We start from the raw sequence: 18,485 nt of genomic DNA on the forward strand, positions 1-18,485 counted from the left end.
CTGGGCTGGTTGGCTCTGCTGGAAGCTGGGTCCCTGGCCCTACATCCCAGACAATGGAGGTGGCCCACAGCATAGCAGTCCCAGATCTTCAGTTTCCTCACCTGGTCATGTATTTTTTCTTTCTAAAATTAGTTTATGCCCATTATTTTTCACAATCCACAAGTAAAGCTTAAAAATAATGATAGCACTCTCCAGTATTATCCATATAGAATGTGCTTTATAAAAGTATACATCATCAATTTTGCTACAACTAGCTTTAGTTACTTGAGGACTCATTATCAAATTTTTGGTCAATAAATATTTTTTTTTCATTTTTAATAAAAGCATTAAGTGTAGCATACAGACTGATTGGTATTTGACAATCCCTTGATTGATAGACCTTTCGCTGTTTGCATTTTTTTTCTTTTTGCCAATATTTAAAAACGAATGCCATAGTAAACAGCCTTCTCCTTTTAACTTGATATGATAATCATTTTTATTTCTCAAATAAATGTATGAGTTCTCCTGTACAGTCTAACACTGTATTCTTGGGTAAGTTTTTACATATATACAAAATAATTTGGGAAAACTGTGCTATGAATTGTGATTTTTTTCAAGCAGAGTTGTCCTTTTTTCATTTTCCCTGGTAGGATACAAACATTTACTGACATATCATTTTTGTTGTGTGAGATGATAAAACTGCAGTATGACAACAATAGGTATGGGGTATCAGCTATCTGATATCATATTTACAACATGAATTGTCTTCAAACATCACCTTCTTTTCCATAGAAAATCTAAAATATTCCAGATTTTACTGAACAGTGTCATTGTCTGCAATAGACACAAAGCACAATGTCTCTTCATAATTATAGTGATGAATAGTTCCAAAAGAAGGCTGCTGACCTACAGGCAAATCCTTTATTGTACGTACATAAACTTCTTCCCCCAAATTAGAACCTTAAGATTTCTTTTGATTATTTATTTTCACCCTATAATCAAATAATGAATTGAAGAACCAAAAGTTTTTAGCTAACAAACCAGATTATACTTCTGTTAATACTTAAATTGCAACTGTTACAATAAGACCTTATGACTAGATTGCATAAACTCAGCCATCAGTTATTTCTAAAAGTCCTCAAATTTGATTTCCTACATGAGCTGACTAATGAATATCCTCTATGTATATCATAGCTTCTTTATTGACTTGAAGGGATTTTCTCAAAGAATCCAAATTTTCCTTTTGGAAGAGGAAGCCATTCTCACTTCAGGATATTAGAACTTGATGGGTCATGAACAGGCTTATCTAAAGTATCCAAGTGGTTTATTGTTAATTTCACATATAGGGTTGAGACCAAACTGCAACTTTTAAGGAAACTTGATTTTAATTTATTGTTTAATAATAAAATGTAACTTCTACTATGTGTGATACTTCTTAGACCAGACTCAATCTCATGGTGTACAAAGAAGTCCCCCCATGTCTGACTTGAGGTCTGCTTCCACACAGTAAATGCAAAGCATCAAGTAGACAAAACAAGCTTGTAAAAGAACAAAGTTGAAGAATTTACTATGATGATTGAAGACTTAGTAGAAAGATACAGCAATGAAGATGGGGCAATATTTTATAAAGATAGACAAATAGATCAATGGAACAGAATTATAACATCTAAATTCAGACACATATGTATATTCAACTGATTATCAGCTAAGATGCCAAAGCAATTTAATCATATCCACATGTTTATAAATATCCCTACAAATAGATAACAAAAATAGAGACAAATAAAAATAAAAGATTTGTATAGACAGTTTACAGAAAAAGTATGAAAGGCCAATACAAACTCATGTAAAAAAAGCCCTGGCATCCTGTATCATCAAAGAAATTCCATGTCAATAACAATGAAATATCACTTTCTACACAGTAGATTAGCTAAAATTTTGAATAATGATCTTACCAAATACCAGCTATTATATGTTGCTTCTGGAATCATCAGACATTGTTAGTTGAAGTGGGAAATGGCACAGTCATTTCAAATATCTGAAGTTCAAATATCTGAAGTTCAAATATTCCAACTGCCTATAAATTGAAAAATATATTTTAAAAAAGTCATATAGACATAAAATCAAATCTACTCAGCAACAAAATGGGATCAATTATTAATATGACCAACAGCATGGATAAATTTTAATAGCATTAATTCAAACAAAAAAGATACTATATTATTCTATTTGTATAAAGTTTAGGATAGGTAAAATTAATCTGGTGATAGAAATCTTATCAATTGTGGTCTGGATCTGATGTGGGGGACTCACTATAAAGAAACATCAGGGAACTTTCTGAGGTGATGGAAATGCTCTCTTGATTGGGGCAAATCTCATCCATGCACACTTACAGTCTGTGCAATTTATTATATATAAATAATAACTTAATACATTTTTTCAAGAAACCATTGTACGGTAATCTTTTGTTTATCTTTATTTTCTTTTCAGGTCAATAGGGGACAATGTTATGACTCTCAAGAAAGGAAGTTTTGCTACAGAGTATGTAAGCTCCACTGAAGAGAATTGTCTTTATATAATTCCATTACCCATCACAAGCACATAATCTTCAGTGTTTATAGAAAGTTACTACATCTGGAAATCTGAAGATTTATTCTAACCAAGAAAAGAGTTTTGCTTTTAAATACTGTTTGACTTTTTCACAGTAGTTACCTTCTACCTTTTACTCAACACAAATGCAAGAATGAAAAAAAAGAGTAAGATAATTTTATTGCATGAGGGTCATTCTTTCCAGTATCCATCCTCCTTTTAACCTCTAATTCACTATAGACCTTTAAACAATGAGCATGGTAATTATATACCTTAAGGAAAAAGGGAGAAAAATCCAGAAACAGAAAGTGGCATAACGAAAATATTATTTACAGTAGAATCACTACATAACTAAATAGATATAATTTGCGCTGATATGACTGCTAGATATTTGGGTCCTAGGTCTTCAACATTCCATTTTTACAGAAATCAATCTATGGAGAAAAATGAGCTGCTTTGGGACATATAGTTAATCACTGTGTCTCTTTGATGCCATGTAGTCTGGCTCACTTCAGTAATCTAGACCTGGGCTTTCACAAAGAGGTCCAATAGGGTGCCCAACTGAATTCCTAGAGGATTTCCTGTTAAAGAAATAATCACTGGTGACACCTCCTCCAAGGAGGTAAAAGGCAATTGTGGATCCTGGAGTCACTGTGTTTCAGAGATAGCAGCTCAATGGTTTAGAAAGCTCCATCAAATATCACTACCTTGGTCAAGTAGACACACCCTCTAAGAACTACAAGTAGATCCTCTAATAGAGGTGGGTAGAAAATACTTATCTTCTTTCTGTATAATGGACATTAAAAAACCTAAAACCTACAGCTTAAAAAGAACTACCTAGTTTCTTTTTGGAAGGAACTGGATATTAAGTGTAATCAAGTAATACAAGGCTTCAACTAAGTTTTTTCCAAGATTTATAACTATTTTGAAAATACAGGGCGACAAATATAATCCAGCTATTAATGTCTCCAAATTAGAATTGGCATCAGTATGTCTTGTGCACTTAAATCAATTATATCATCAGTAAAACAATGGATTTTTGCAAATTGAGACTGTATTCATCACAGTACTTTTACAGTGATAACTAAAATAAAATTGCATATTTCACAGGATAACCTGTGAAGTTAAATTAGATACAGAACTACTAACTACTGATGGCAATATTTTAAGAATATAATCCTAGATCATACACTTTGTGGAGAAAAGTATCCATTAAATTTAATAGTATACAATCAAATACATGTAGAAGCATGAAACAATGCAATTTTGGAAAACATATGTAGACCATATATTTCCAAGCAAAATAAATCTCCACACATTTTATTTGGGGAGATATCTAAACCAAGGATCTCCATTTGAAGAGAGACACAGCATGAGCAGGATAAGAAAATTAAGAAGCTGCATAAATCCAGTTTTCTGGTATTATGGGACAGAATTTCTATAATATTCTAAAGGGGAAAATAAAAAGAAGTAAATATTTGTTTCCTGGTTTCCCTTAGAACAACAGGTCTAAAATAGAATGTCCAGAAATAATTTTACATCCTGGTTATACTCCTTTTGTCATTTTATAATAGAAGAATATTCTAAATACATGGAAAATATTTGCAAAATATGTCTTTTGGGGTATCATAATTATTCTCTAGCCATAAACAACAGGTAGTAATTTAAAGGCAACTCACCAATATTTCTACTCTCCCAATTACTCATTAGTCTTCATAACAGGGACATAATCTAGAGAAGGATCAGGATTGTGACCCTCAAATACTAGAAATTTAAGTTTGGTAGCCCCATTTCACACTATTTCTTTTTCTGATCACATGAGGTCACTATCACAAATTGGTAGGCAAATTTCTTTCATATAAGATGCTACCCTCTGACATAAAATGGAGCAGTCCCAGGAACATCATATGAGGAAGTACACGGAGGACCAGAGATGAAAGTGTATGTTCGATGTGTGCCTGGTATGTTAGTATGAAAAAAAAAATGTGACATGGACCTGAATAAAGAATGTGTTGAAAATGAAACTAAAACATAATTTGATTATTTTAAAAAATAGCTCAGAGTATATATTTAACATACTCAAAAATCTTCAATTACTGCCATTTACATATAAGCCAACCTAAGAGAAGTAAGACATGGAGACTGGAAAGGATACTATGATAACCACTGGCATTGTTAAGGAGGCTTGACATAAGGGAGTAGATGAGGGAGATGAATTGGATGGAAAAAAAAGTATATCTGTGAAAAGAGAATTTATAGAAATTGGAAAATAACCCAATGTAGAGCTTTGAAAGAAAAATTAGGAAATAAATATGGTTGTCATTTACAATGGTGTTTTTAGAAGTTTTGTTACTGCATTTTCAAATAAAGGTATCAAACCAGCAACATACTTGATTTTAGGAGAAAAAGTGAGACTGGTACAATTTGGAAACAATCATACTGGCTGATAGTTGAAAACTTGACAAGAAAGAGAAAGAGAGAATTAAGGCTGAGGACTTAATATTAGAATTTGCAAACAGAAAAAACAAAATAAGAAAGTGCATGAGAAGGGATACAGAAGTAATACATAATGTTTTTGGATAGAAGGGAATGCTAGAACTTCAAAAATGCAGTTGGTCTTTAGTGGAAAGTGCTGCACATTTGTTAAGTAGTATATTATAAATGTTTTGTTACAAACTCCAAAAAGAAACCTCAATATAGTTGAAAAAAATGTATCACCTAAGTTGATGTTTCTCAAGTATCTGTATCCTAACCACATCATTGTGTTCCAAACCTAAATACTAACTTTTCTAAATGATTTCTTAAATGTCTCATAAGCTTTAGGTAAAGCTTAGCATGTTTAAAATCTCATTTTGATCAACCCCACCTGTGTTAGTTTTCTGGTGGATAAAAAAAACCCATACATGGGTTGGCACAAAAACTGGGAATTTTTTTGGCTCTCAATTTTGAGGCTAGGAGAAGTTCAAAATTGAGGTGTCAATACGACAATGTTTCTCCCCAAAGCCTGATGTTCTGGGGCTGGCATCTGGTGATCCTTGATGCCTGGCTTTTCTGTCATATGGCAATAAACATGACAATGTCTTCTTTTTTCTTCTCCAGTTCCAATGACTTCTGTCCTCTTCCCTTCCACTTCTCTTTCACTCTCTGTCTGAATTTCATTCTGCTTTCAAGGGACTCTAGTCAACAAGATTAAAGCCCAACCTGATACAGTTGGCTACAGCATAAGTGATGTAACATCTTGAAGAGATCTTATTTACAGTGGGTTCACAATCACCAGAGTGGGGACTAAGACTGAGAACATGTTCAAACTTGGGTACAGAATTCAATCTGACACACTACCTTAAATCACTTTCTCTAATATTCAAAAATTGTTATGGCACTTCACCCAGTTGCAAAACACAAACATTCACCCTCCTTCAATCTTTCTGTCATATATGTCTCATATAATTCATTATAATAATTTTGTTCAGTAGGTTATCATGTTTTTCTTCACAAATGTTTGTCAAATGTTCTTTCCCTCTATCTCTAGCTCCTTCACTATGTTTCGTGTTAACATTTTATTTGACCAGGAATCCAGTCATGACTTCTTTTTTAATTCAATTTTATTGACATTCTTCACATACCATACAATCACAAAATGCATAGTCAATTGCCCATGGTACCGTCACACAGTTGTGCATCCATCACCACAATTAATTTTACTTCTCAATTTTTAGAATATTTTCTTTAATCCAGAAAAGAAATAAAAACAAAGAAGAAAAATAAAATCTTCCCATACCCCTAACCACTACCCCATCCATTATTGACTGATAGTATAGTACATTTGTTACAGTTGATGAAAGAATGTTAAAATACAACTACCTGTATTACATAGTTTGCAATTTGAATATTTTCCCCTATATACCCTTCTATTATTAACTTCCAGTTATAATGTCATACATTTGTTCTAGTTCATGAAAGAGATTTCCAAAATTTGTATATTTAATCACAGAGATTGTCCAACACAAGATTCACGGTTTCATACAATCCCATCATTTAACCTCCAACTTTTCTTCTGGTGACATACATGACTCTAAGCTTTCCCTTTCCACCACATTCACACATCAGTCAGGATTGTGAGTTATTCTCATAATAACATGCTACCATCACCTCTGTCCATTTGCAAACACCTAAGTTGAACCTAGTTAAATATTCTGCTCATAACAAGCAAACACTCACCATTCTTTAGCCTCATTCCATATCCTGGTAACCTATAGCCATGCCTATGAATTTACATATTATAATTAGTTCATATCAGTGATACCATACAATATTTGTCCCTTTGTGTCTGACTTATTTCAGTCAAATTAGCACACTCAAGGTTTCTTCATCAACCAATTTTTCTAAGATAGTTTTGTTCACACACCATACATTCCATCCTAAGTAAATAATCAGTGGTTCCCTGTATAATAATGTATTTATGCATTCATCACCATCACCACTATCTATATAAAGACATCTCCATTTTTTCAACAAAGAAGGAGGAAGATTCAAAGAAGGTAGAGAGACAAATGAAAAAGGATAACAGAGAAAAAAACATGACAGCCAGAAAGCAACAAATGGAAAGATAGAATTAAGGAAAGTAGAATAAGAGCCAGACAACATCATGAATGCCAAGAGTCCTATAGCTCTCCCTTATGACCCCCTGTTATAGGCATTTAGCTTTGGTATATTGCCTTTGTTACAGTAAAGGAAGCATAATGCAAAGTTTATGTTAACTATAGTTTCTAGTTTGCATTGATTGTATTTTTCCCACCTTGCAATGTTGACATTTTTTTAACACCTTGCAATGTTGACATTTATTTGTTCTCCTTCATGTAAAAACATATTTGTACATTTTATCACAATTGTTGAGCACTCTAGGTTTCACTGAGTTATACAGCCCCAGTCATTATCTCTCCTCTTTCCTTCTGGTGTCCCACATGCTCCTAACCTTCTTCTTTCAACCATACTCACACTCATCTTTGTTCAGTGTACTTACATTGCTATGTACGATTACCCAAAATTGTGTTCCAAACTTCTCACTCCTGCCTTTTCCTATCTCTCTGTAGTGCTCCCTTTAATATTAACTTTAGCACAGGTATCTTGTTCACAAACTCTCTCATTGCCTGTTTGTCAGAGAATATTTTAAACTCTCCCTCATATGTGAAGGACAGTTTTTCCAGATATAGGATTCCTGGTTGGTGGTTTCTCTTTTTCAGTATCTTAAATATATCACACTGCTTCCTTCTTGTCTCCACGGTTTTTACTGAGAAGTCCACACAAAGTCTTATTACGCTTTCCTTCTATGTGATGGATCACTTTTCTCTTGCTGCTTTCAGGAGTCTCCCTCTGTCATTTATGTTTGATAATCTGATTCTTAAGTGTCTTGACCTAGGTCTATTCATATCTATTCTGTTTTGGGTATGCTGCAATCCTTGGATCTGTAATTTTATGTCTTTCATAAGAGATGGAAAATTTTCATTGATTATTTACTTCATTATTGCTTCTCCTCTTTTCCCTTCTCTTCACCTTCTGGGACACCCATGACACATACATTTATGTGCTTCATGTTGTCATTCAATTCCATGAGATGTTGCTCATATTTTTCCATTGTTTTCCCTATCTTTTTTGTGTGTAGGATTTCAGATGTCTGGTTTTCCAGTTCCTGAATGTTATCTTCTGCCTCTTGAGATCTGCTGTTGTATGTCTCCATTGTGTTTTTCATCAATTTTGTAGTGTCTTTCATTACCATAGATTCCGCCAGTTGTTTTTTTCAAGCTTTCAATTTCTACCTCATGTTCACCCAGTATTTTCTTTAGAGCCTTCATATCTTTTACCATATCTTCCCTGAACTCATTGACTTGGTTTTTGTATTGATGTAGCACATTTATTTGAAAATCTTTAATTGTTACATTGAAGTGAAATAATATTTCAACTGTATCTTAATTGAGGTGTAAGTTTGCTTCTTTGGGCTATATATTCATTATTCCTAATATAATATGGAGTTTTCTGTTGTCTAGGCATGTAGTTTCCTTGGTTACCCTTATCAGATTTTCCCAGACCATAATGGGTTCAGGTCTCAGAATGGGACTATATTCAGTGTCAAGTTTACCTGAAGGTGTTACTTAGAATATTGACAGACATTCCTGTGAGGCCTCTAACCATTTTCCAATCCTTCCCAGCAGGTGGGTCCTGTCAGCCTGCCACTCCCCACTGGTGTAAAGGGTGTGGTTCCTATAATTCTCAGCTTAAGTTGTTTCTGGTTTGATTGTTTTCCCCCAGACCCTGGGGTCTGAGTTCTGAAGGAAGGTCAAGCACTAGAGCTGAGCCCCACCTCCTTCTTCTTTGGGGAGATACACCCCCTAGGGAGTTATCTTCTGCATTTGAATTCATCCTTTGTCTTTCTAACACTGTTAACTCCACCTCTGTCCGGGTCAGAGTGCTTTGAACTGAAAATGGCTGGGGCTTTCTCCACTGAGTCACTCAGGTTGAGAGACACAAGGGAAAGAAAGCTCCCTTTCAGAGCCAGTCCACAGCCTCCCAGTTTTGCCCAATGTTCAGAGACAGCACCTGGTCTTCTGGGCTCCATTTCTTGGGTCACAGGTGCTTTCTGGCTCTCTAAGGTCAGTCATCTCTAAATGCCTCTGTTTTGTCTTTTCTTAATTATTTTTTTTCCATCAGCCCCACCTCCTCTCCACTAGGAGCAACCTCAGGGAACTTTGCTACCTGTTAAGTTTTTGTCTATGTTTGTAGCTTGTATTCAGCAGTCCACATTTGTTAATTAAAACCCCAGTTGGAGCTAGGTTGCACTATATTCACTTGCTCTGGGAATGCTACTTTCTCCCACAACAAGGTCTTGCAGCTCAGCTTGCTGTGGGTGGAAGGGGTCCCCTGCAGAGTTGTGCAGTTTTTACTTACAGTTTGTATGCTGTTATCTCAGCCATGCCACCCAATCCAGGTTGGTGTACTATGTTTGGAAAGACACCATTTTCCCCCAGTTGTTCCAGATTATTTACTAGTTGTTTCTGGTTGTTTATTGGTTACCAGCATCTTGCCTCTTCTCCTTTCATAACTTCTTGACCCATTGCTTTACTTTCAGTCATGCCCTACATCTACAACTTTCTAATTCTACATTTCATCTCCTTCAAAACAACCAGGTAATGAAGTACATGGGAGCATGAATGAGTGAGTGAGTGAGTGTGAGTGTGTGTGAGAGGGAGAGGAGTTGGTGCATGAGGTAGAAGAACCTGCTGTGCCACCCACCACCACACAGCCCCAGGAGCAGCCAGGCAGCTGAGATGGCTGCAGGAGCCAGTGCTGTGGAGCCTGGGGACAAGGGCAGATGCTGTATCCCATCCCCAGCCTCCCCTGCCTGGCCCTGTTGCCCCACTGTTTGCCCCCAGTGCTCCTGCCAGGCCTCCTCCAGCTCTTCCCACCCCTGTCAGGCAACTGCTGTTGCCATCAGTTGTAGAGCAGGTGGGTTCCTTGGGGCAGCAGCAGCATGTGCTTCCCCAGCACCCAGATAGCAAAGCATTCCACTTGCAGCAGAAGTTGCTTACCTGGGACCTGATAAAGTGAATTACCTCAGAACAGGCTATGCAGGATCCCTATCTCTTAGAAGACCCAGTTGGTACATCAGATGTTTTTTGTCAGTTGTCAAATTCCTTACCCAAAATGAGAATTTTTAACAGAAGAAGAACCTGATGACAAAGAAGACAAAAAGACACAGCAGCAGCAGCAGCAGGGCAATAACCATACTAAAGGAACTGGTCTCCCAGGGAATCAAGGCAGCAGTCACATGCAGGGACACCTGTTGAAAAAAGTGAGAATTGTTCCTCCTACCTCTACCTCAGGTGGACTCATCATGACCTCAGACTATCAGCATTTCAATCCACATGCTGCCTATCCCAACCCTGGACCAAGCACATCATAGCCACAGAGCAACATGGGACATTGAACTACCTCCCTGCAGCCTCTACAGTACTCACATCAGACACATCAGTACTGAGCTGCTTTGGAAGAATGACAGTGCACAGTCGCTGATGCTGCAGTCTGGTCATGAAGCTCACTGTGGGCACCTGGCATGCCCTGAGAATGTACTATATAAACACATGTTCAGAATGTCCAGTAGCCAAGTTCCATCACTTTTCACAGATTGGGGTAGTGGCTTCCAAGTTTTACCAAATTTTGGATTAGACTTGAAAAGAAAGTGCTAGCCCAGTTAGTGTTGTGGATGTGCTACTTCCATAGTTTACTTGACATGGATCAGACTGACCAATGCATTTTTTTCAGTGACAGTCTGTAGCAGTAGAAGCCATGAAATGTTCTAGGAACAAGCAGTAGTCATTTTATGTGGTGAATTCTTTCAGTGTAACAACAATAATCTGACCAATCATACACACACACACACACACACACACACACACACACACACACACACCAAAATAGTTAACTGGTTTTTAAAAATTATAGTATATGTTAACTCAACAAAATAACCAAGACTCAAAATGAGATTATTTTGATACACCTTTCTTTTTTTGTGTCTTATCATTGGGTTGATTAATTTTCCACATTAATCAGTGTTTTTTGACCAAGAAAATTGCTTGGATTTTTTGGAAAGTACAAAAAACCACATAGTTTTTCCAGAAAGGTTTCAAAACTCCGAAAGATTAATTTGCAACTTATTAGTTTGTTTTTATTTTTAATCTATGAATTGAATGGTGTTAAGGCTGCTATTTGATAGTAATTAAGTATGTTGTCACTGATATAAATCTGGTTTAGCAAATAAACTAAAATGGTTATCATAGACAGTGTTTTAATTTTCCTGTCGGTGTTGCTGATTTTTGAGCATACTTTAAGATGAAAAAAAGCATGAATGATAACTTTCTTAAAAAAGTGCAGCATCCAATTCAGATATTTCGTCCTGATTTTAAAGCAGGTTGATACAGTGTTACTAAAATTTCATTCAGTTAATTTTCTTTTTTAAAACCTGTTCACACATTGTTTGGTGTGCCCTTACTTCAGTAAAGGAGAAGGAGTAGAAGAGCTTTAGAGTTTTTGAGGAAAAAAATCCTACAACATACAATATACTGTATCAGACTATTTTAAATGAATGACATAAGTATTCTGAATAAAAAAAATTGAACATTGTTAAAACAAGGTGTTATGTAATAAATTTATTTTTCATAAATCAAAAAAAACACAACCAGATGAATACTTTGAAAACTTATATTCACCTAATTTCAAACTTCTCAATGACTTTCAATTCACTTAGAATAATATAAAATATCCACTGTGGTTCACATTATCAGTTTCTACTAATTTTCAAGTTCCCACATAACCCAGTCACACATGCCTCCATTATGTCTCCCCTTAAAACAACAAAACTAAGTTCTTTTCTACCCAACAGCATTTTCAACAAATGCACCACTGCCTGGAATCCTAGAATGTTTTTCCTCAGACTCATTATATAGTTGGTTCCTTCTCATCCTTCAGATTTTAGTTCAACTGTTACCCTCTCAGAAAAGTCATCCCTTAATATTTTAAGTAAAATCATTTTCTCAGGTTGTAACAATATGTATTCTTGTTTGATTCACTTTTTGAATCTATCACAATATGCAATTATGTTGTTTATGTGTTTCTTTACCAGATTTTTGTTTCCCCCTTCTATAGAAATGAATATCAATGACATGAGGGAAAAGTGATTTCTCCGAAGCTTGCACATTGCCTCACATTGGGTAAGAATTCAACAAATATTTGATAAATAAATAAAGAGTGTGATTCAAAGAAGTCAACAGTGAGAATGATGTTTGGTGTCAGAAAAAAGTTGGTATCAGGTACTCAACAGATTTAGGAGTTCTTTTGGTTGAATTTCTTTGATTCTTTTTTTTGCTCTCATTTATTTGTTTTTCCTTTTTCAGAATCATTTTCTATTTTTTCTTTCTATTCTATCCTTTCTAGAATAAGAGAAAATGAAAACAACTCTGGCTTCTATACTTCAGGCATTTATGATGATGTAGTCTTGGCTCACAGGAATTTAGCTACAAATTTATAAATATGAAACAATGAGAGGACTTCTTTGGAAACCCTGGAAACCCAGTCTGTGCTGGCAAGAGACTCTATTTAGTTAGATTCTTGGAAAGTACTTGTGCATATTATGATACCACACTGACTTCTGGCATATATATATATATATATATATACACACACACACACACACACACACACACACACACATATAACAAAACCATAGAAAGACTATAAAATAAGGATGTTTACTATTATTAATATATCAAAAACATTAAATTTTAAAAATTAAGATATGTTAAGCCAGATGTTTTATAAATTTATAAAATAACAATATGAAATTTTATAATAAAAAGTGTGTAAAAATAAAACACAGTGGAAAAAATATAAGGAGTTACCAGAAGGGGAAAAAAAAAAACATAGCAAAGGAGGAAAATGAAGTAGTATATAATAACCATAGTGGGAGAAAATTACAGAAATCATAACATTTCAGAGATATCATTTTTAAAAAGCTGTAAAATAAGTAACCAGAAGAATAGACAGGATATAACTCCATGTGTTCTTGTCTGTGTAAATAAAATAGAAAATAAGAATAAAGTGAACACATGGATGATAGAAATAATAAAGTAAATTTTATCTGGATAGAATAAACAGAATGAAGCAGGGCTGTGGGTAGAATAATCTATTATTGAGATACAGCAAGAAATCTCAGATTGAGAAACCATAAGGAGTCACATATGATTTCTCAAGTCTTTTCCACTCAATACAGGAGACATAAGAAATTGAACACAGCTTCAAAGTTTGCAAACTAACATTGTCATAATTTTATAACACTATGAGGAAATAAACATTCCCCAGATGATGCATTATGCTGGATCATATCCATAATTTGCTTTTCTCTTCCAAAATGATTGCAACATTTATCAAATTTAGCAGCTTGAGTTTAATAAATGAGTTAATCTATTGCATAATTGGAAGATATCTCATACATGGAGTTGTCACTGTTATCTAAATATGGTCTTAGAAAACAATTCCTTTAAGTTGGTAATCATTCTTTTCTTGTCCAAACAGATGATTTTCTAAACTCTTACATGGCCCCTGAAAACTTTACCCAGGTGACTGTGTTTATTCTCACTGGTGTCTCAGAGTGTCCAAAGCTCCAGATTCCCCTCTTACCTGGTCTTCCTGGTGATCTACAGGCTGACAGGGGCTGGGAACCTGGGCATCATCACCCTCACCAGTGTTGATGCTGGACTTCAAACCCCCATGTATTTTTTCCTTTGTCATTTAACTATCATCAATCTTGGCAATTGTACCATAATTGCCCCTAAAATGTTGATTAATTTATTGGTAAAGAAGAAAACCACCTCCTATTATGAATGTGCCACCCAGTTGGGTGGTTTCCTTCTTTTCATTGCGGCTGAGATTTTCATGCTAGCTGTGATGGCCTATGACTGTTATGTGTCCATTTGTAATCCCCTGCTCTACATGGTGGTGGTATCTTGATGGGTCTGCCTTCTCCTAGTATCTCTCACATACATCTATAGCTTTTCTACAGGTATTATGGTTTCATCCTCTTTATTCTCTGTGTCTTATTGTTCTTCCAAAGTAATCAATCATTTTTACTGTGATAATGTTCCTCTGTTAGTCTTATCCTGCTCTGATACTTATTTCCCAGAAACAGTAGTTTTTATTGCTTCATCTAAAAATTTGCTTTGCTCCATTACTATAGTTTTATTATCCTATGTCAACATTGTCTTGTCCATTCTAAGGATGCATTCATTAGAGGGAAGGAAAAAAAGCCATTTACACCTGTACTTCACATATGATGGCAGTCACAGCTTTCTTTGGGACACTGATATTCATGTATTTGCAACCTTGAATGAACCATTCATTAGATACTGATAAAATAACTTCAGTGTTTTATACCCTGGTGATACCCATGCTGAATCCCCTAATCTACAGCTTGTGGAATAAGGATGTGAATGCTGCCTTGAAGAGATTCCTGAAAAATCCATGTTATTCCTTTAAATCAATGTCATTTTAGAACTCTACAACTAAATGAAGAGATGGTTGAGGTAGGTTGCCATTATGTCACTGAAAGTCAAAGTTAAGGAGCTAACTTACAGAGTTGCAAGTGATCCTGGGAATTAAAAGAGGCTAGGCTTTTAAGAAAATCAAATGGGAAAAGTAAGTTGAAATTCTTGGAGCTGTTCTGTTAATAACCAAATAGGGTATTCACTAATTTGCCCAGGAATAAGCATGTAGCCAGTTTTGAAATAAATATTTCTAGGAGTGAAAGGAGACATTAGTTAAAAAATCAAATAAATTTGAATAGTGCAACAAAATATGGATGAGAAAATAAACCAATCTTATTCTTTGGCTTTCTTCTTACCTTGTATCTATGAATGATTAGGTATAGTAAATCACTAAATTACAAAGACTGTGATAAAAAATGCTAAAATCCTTGTTTCAGCTTAGGCAAATTCAACCAATAAGTATATTTTAAAAACTCCCTCTCAATGTTTTTGAATGGCAAAATTTAACCTATGGAATTTGTATCCTGAATTCTAAGAAATGGAATATGATAGAAATTGTTTTATTTCAATTAATAGAATTTATTCATTTTTAAGAAAGACACAGGGCACCATCAGTTTACATGTTTTCATGCTGGATATCACTTGATTAATAAATCTAGCAGATTTTGAAAAGATTTTCATTTCTCCTTACTGTTAGTATCAGTCTTATTTTGTAGGTGTAAAAATGTGCTGGATTGTGGTAATCTTAGCCAATTAGTGCACTGTATTCAGGAACATTCCTCAGGTGATAAAAGGAAAAATTTATTGTCAATAACAATTTTGTTCTATTTTTGGATATTTTGTGATGAGTGAGTGTACATGAAAATCTATTGTATGATTTTGATTATATAGAGGTAGCCAGGCTATAACTCAGAAATAACATTAGAATCACTACATAAAGGTTAATTAATCATATGTTTAAGAAGCTCCAGATGTAACTATAATATTGGCAAATAGCAAAGACTCTCTTTTTGCAAACTGAAAACAATATTACAGAGAGCAAACAATTATTAAAAAAATTAAGTTGCTTAAATTATGAGAATGAGAAAGGTATTATAAGCTTCACTCAGTAATTTTACTGTAACTTTGGAGAAAATTGATCAGTAGATGATATTCATGTTGTGTCAAAGATTATCTCACATAATTTATTCACAAAATGAAAACCATACCTTTGAAGAGACCCTAGCATTAAAACCTTAACCAATGAATTAAGGATAAATAATAATAAAAACAACCTAACATCCTGTGCATCCAAGTGATACACACCATGGATTATGCACCATCATCATGAATATTAGTGACAATATTAATCTAAATACAATTATAATTCAGCCCTTACTTTTACATTATAGGAAATACAGCAGGTAGAAGAACCATGTAAACATACTAGAAATGATGTCAATACATTTGAGGGGAGAGTATATCTGACCTCTTCCAAAAGTTGATAGCACTGAGAATATTTTATCATTAGTATAAATAATATTATGGAAATCTCCTAAAGAAAGCCTAAATGGACTTTTTCATTAGATTCTGGAAGGAATACAGAAAGATAGGAAGGAAGGAAGAGAGGGAGAGAGGAAGGGAGAGGAGGCAGGCAAAAAAAAAAAAGAAAGAGAAGAAACATGAATGATCATATATACAAAATACGTCTTTGCAGCAAATGCAGTCATTTTAATTGTGGCAATAAATTAGGCATTTCTACTTTGGGAAGTAACTTTGGCATTTATTTCTTCTTAGGTAGAAAGCAATATGAAGTTTTATAAAGAAAGAGTTTTGATTTTTGAGATCAATGCTGAAATATTAAGGGAATGAAATTGAATGATGTTTGTTAATTTCTTTCCAATGCTCCAGCATATATTTCTAATCTCTCTCTCTCTTTTCTACACAGACATACACACACACACACACACACACACACACACACACACACACACACACACACAGTGGATTTTCATATTTGTTGAATTGACGGTGCTGGTAAATGGATTACAGTTGTGTTGCCATTTCTATTTTCTTTCATGCATAAAAGTATTCATAACAAAAGTTGACAAAAACCTGCAGAAAGTTCAGAAACCCCTATTTGATAACATAGCCATGTGAAATCCTTTATATATCCAGAAGAAATAGGTTAAAACAAGTAATGTCATTAAAAGTATTTGGCAACACAAACAAGAAAACCATGACAGATTATTTTTTCTCTTCTTTGAAAGTAACTTTAAATGAAAAATAGAATATTTCTGTTGTATGTCCCAATCTGACATGGAAAAGACTGAACACTGCTTTACAAAGTAGATATCAAGAGTAAACTGTGATAGCCGTTTTTCAAACTTTCTTAATAAGGAAAACATAGAAGTTTAAAAATAAAGCATAAAGATTATATTGTAATGAGATGAAAAGAAACGGCCCACAGCTCTACATCTCGGCACCCACATTCCCATTGGCCAGAGTGTGTGTTCATGAAGCAAATGTAGATGGAAAAAGGATGTAATAGTAACTTTTTCAGCTTTTATTTTTCTTCATGATTGTATCATTGTTTCTAAATCACTTCCTTAATTATTTATTACATTTTGAATATCTACTATGACAGACAAGACTTCAGCAAACATACATTATCTTTCAGTCAAATTGAAATAGAGTCATAGAACTAACTTGATTTCTTTTTAATCTTCATTTAAGCATCATTAGTCACAAAAACAACACCTGGATGATTTTTCTGTAACTAGGTACCACTTACATATTGCAACAGTCATCTCTGAAGTCTGAGAAACACTGACCAACAATAATTATTTTTTTACTTACTCATGAAAGCAAGGATATAGAGTATGATTATATTTATTCTGATTTTTATTAAGGTAGATATGTAACTATTTTAAAAACATAACAGTTGGCTTATTTACCAAAAATCCTCATATGATTCTCTAATATTAAAGGTCACAGAGATATAAAATTATAACAAGCAAAACCTTAGATTCCTCTGGAGACTAGATAGACAACATGAAATTTATCAGGTAGCCCAGTGTAGGGAAGTAATATTGACTAAGAAAAACAAAAGTGCATGGCCCATTTGCAAACATGAAACTTTTAGCTTTGTTTTGTTTTACTCTGCATGACTCAGACAAAAGATATTCCTACACAGATGTCAACAACATACCACTGAGACTATTTTGTAGAATCTATGTGCTCACAGGTTCAAATACTCATTTTTATATCACGTAAAATAAAGACGACCTATTGTAATTTAATTGCTTGATGACTGAAGTACAATGGAGTTGACAATGTTGTAATTCACAGATATTAAGAAATTCTGTTCACAGATAGTTATTAATGAATGTCACAGAGCAGCAAACTCCAATCACATCCTTCCATTAAAGAAGGAATTAAACTGTCAAAACTGTCATAGAGAATCAAGATTTTGGAATTTAGGAATCTACTAAAAAATATCAAGTATTCATATAAATGCTTAATAAAGAAAGAAAGTGAAATTTTGGTTAAAGAATGCTGTGGCATTTCAACTTACCATCCACAATATCTCATTCCCCACTTCCTAGCTAGCCAAGGATATATTGGTTCACTCTCTTGGGGCTTTCTAATGGTTCCAGGGGAAATATCTATCCTATGCTCTAATAACTGTGGTAGTTTGTTCTGATCTGTTTGGTAGCTCCCTGAGGGATCAACCCAGAGGCTTGCATTTGTTTCACCCATCTCAGAGCTTTCTAAGGGTTATCATGTCCACCTCACTAGCATCTGTCAAAAATACATAAAAGCAAATATACTCACTGAAGTGACCTGGGG

At 34.5% G+C, this 18,485-nt stretch overlaps 2 pseudogenes; both read left to right on the plus strand.

Annotated features, from left to right (window-relative positions):
• The first annotated feature begins 9,766 nt into the window (after positions 1-9,766).
• On the plus strand, positions 9,767-10,597 carry LOC119525707 (annotated as a pseudogene).
• A 3,109-nt stretch (positions 10,598-13,706) lies between these two features.
• Positions 13,707-14,662, plus strand: LOC119525708 (annotated as a pseudogene).
• Positions 14,663-18,485: the final 3,823 nt, after the last annotated feature.

Source organism: Choloepus didactylus (assembly GCF_015220235.1).
Source record: "Choloepus didactylus isolate mChoDid1 chromosome 26 unlocalized genomic scaffold, mChoDid1.pri SUPER_26_unloc1, whole genome shotgun sequence".
Classification (NCBI taxonomy): domain Eukaryota; kingdom Metazoa; phylum Chordata; class Mammalia; order Pilosa; family Megalonychidae; genus Choloepus; species Choloepus didactylus.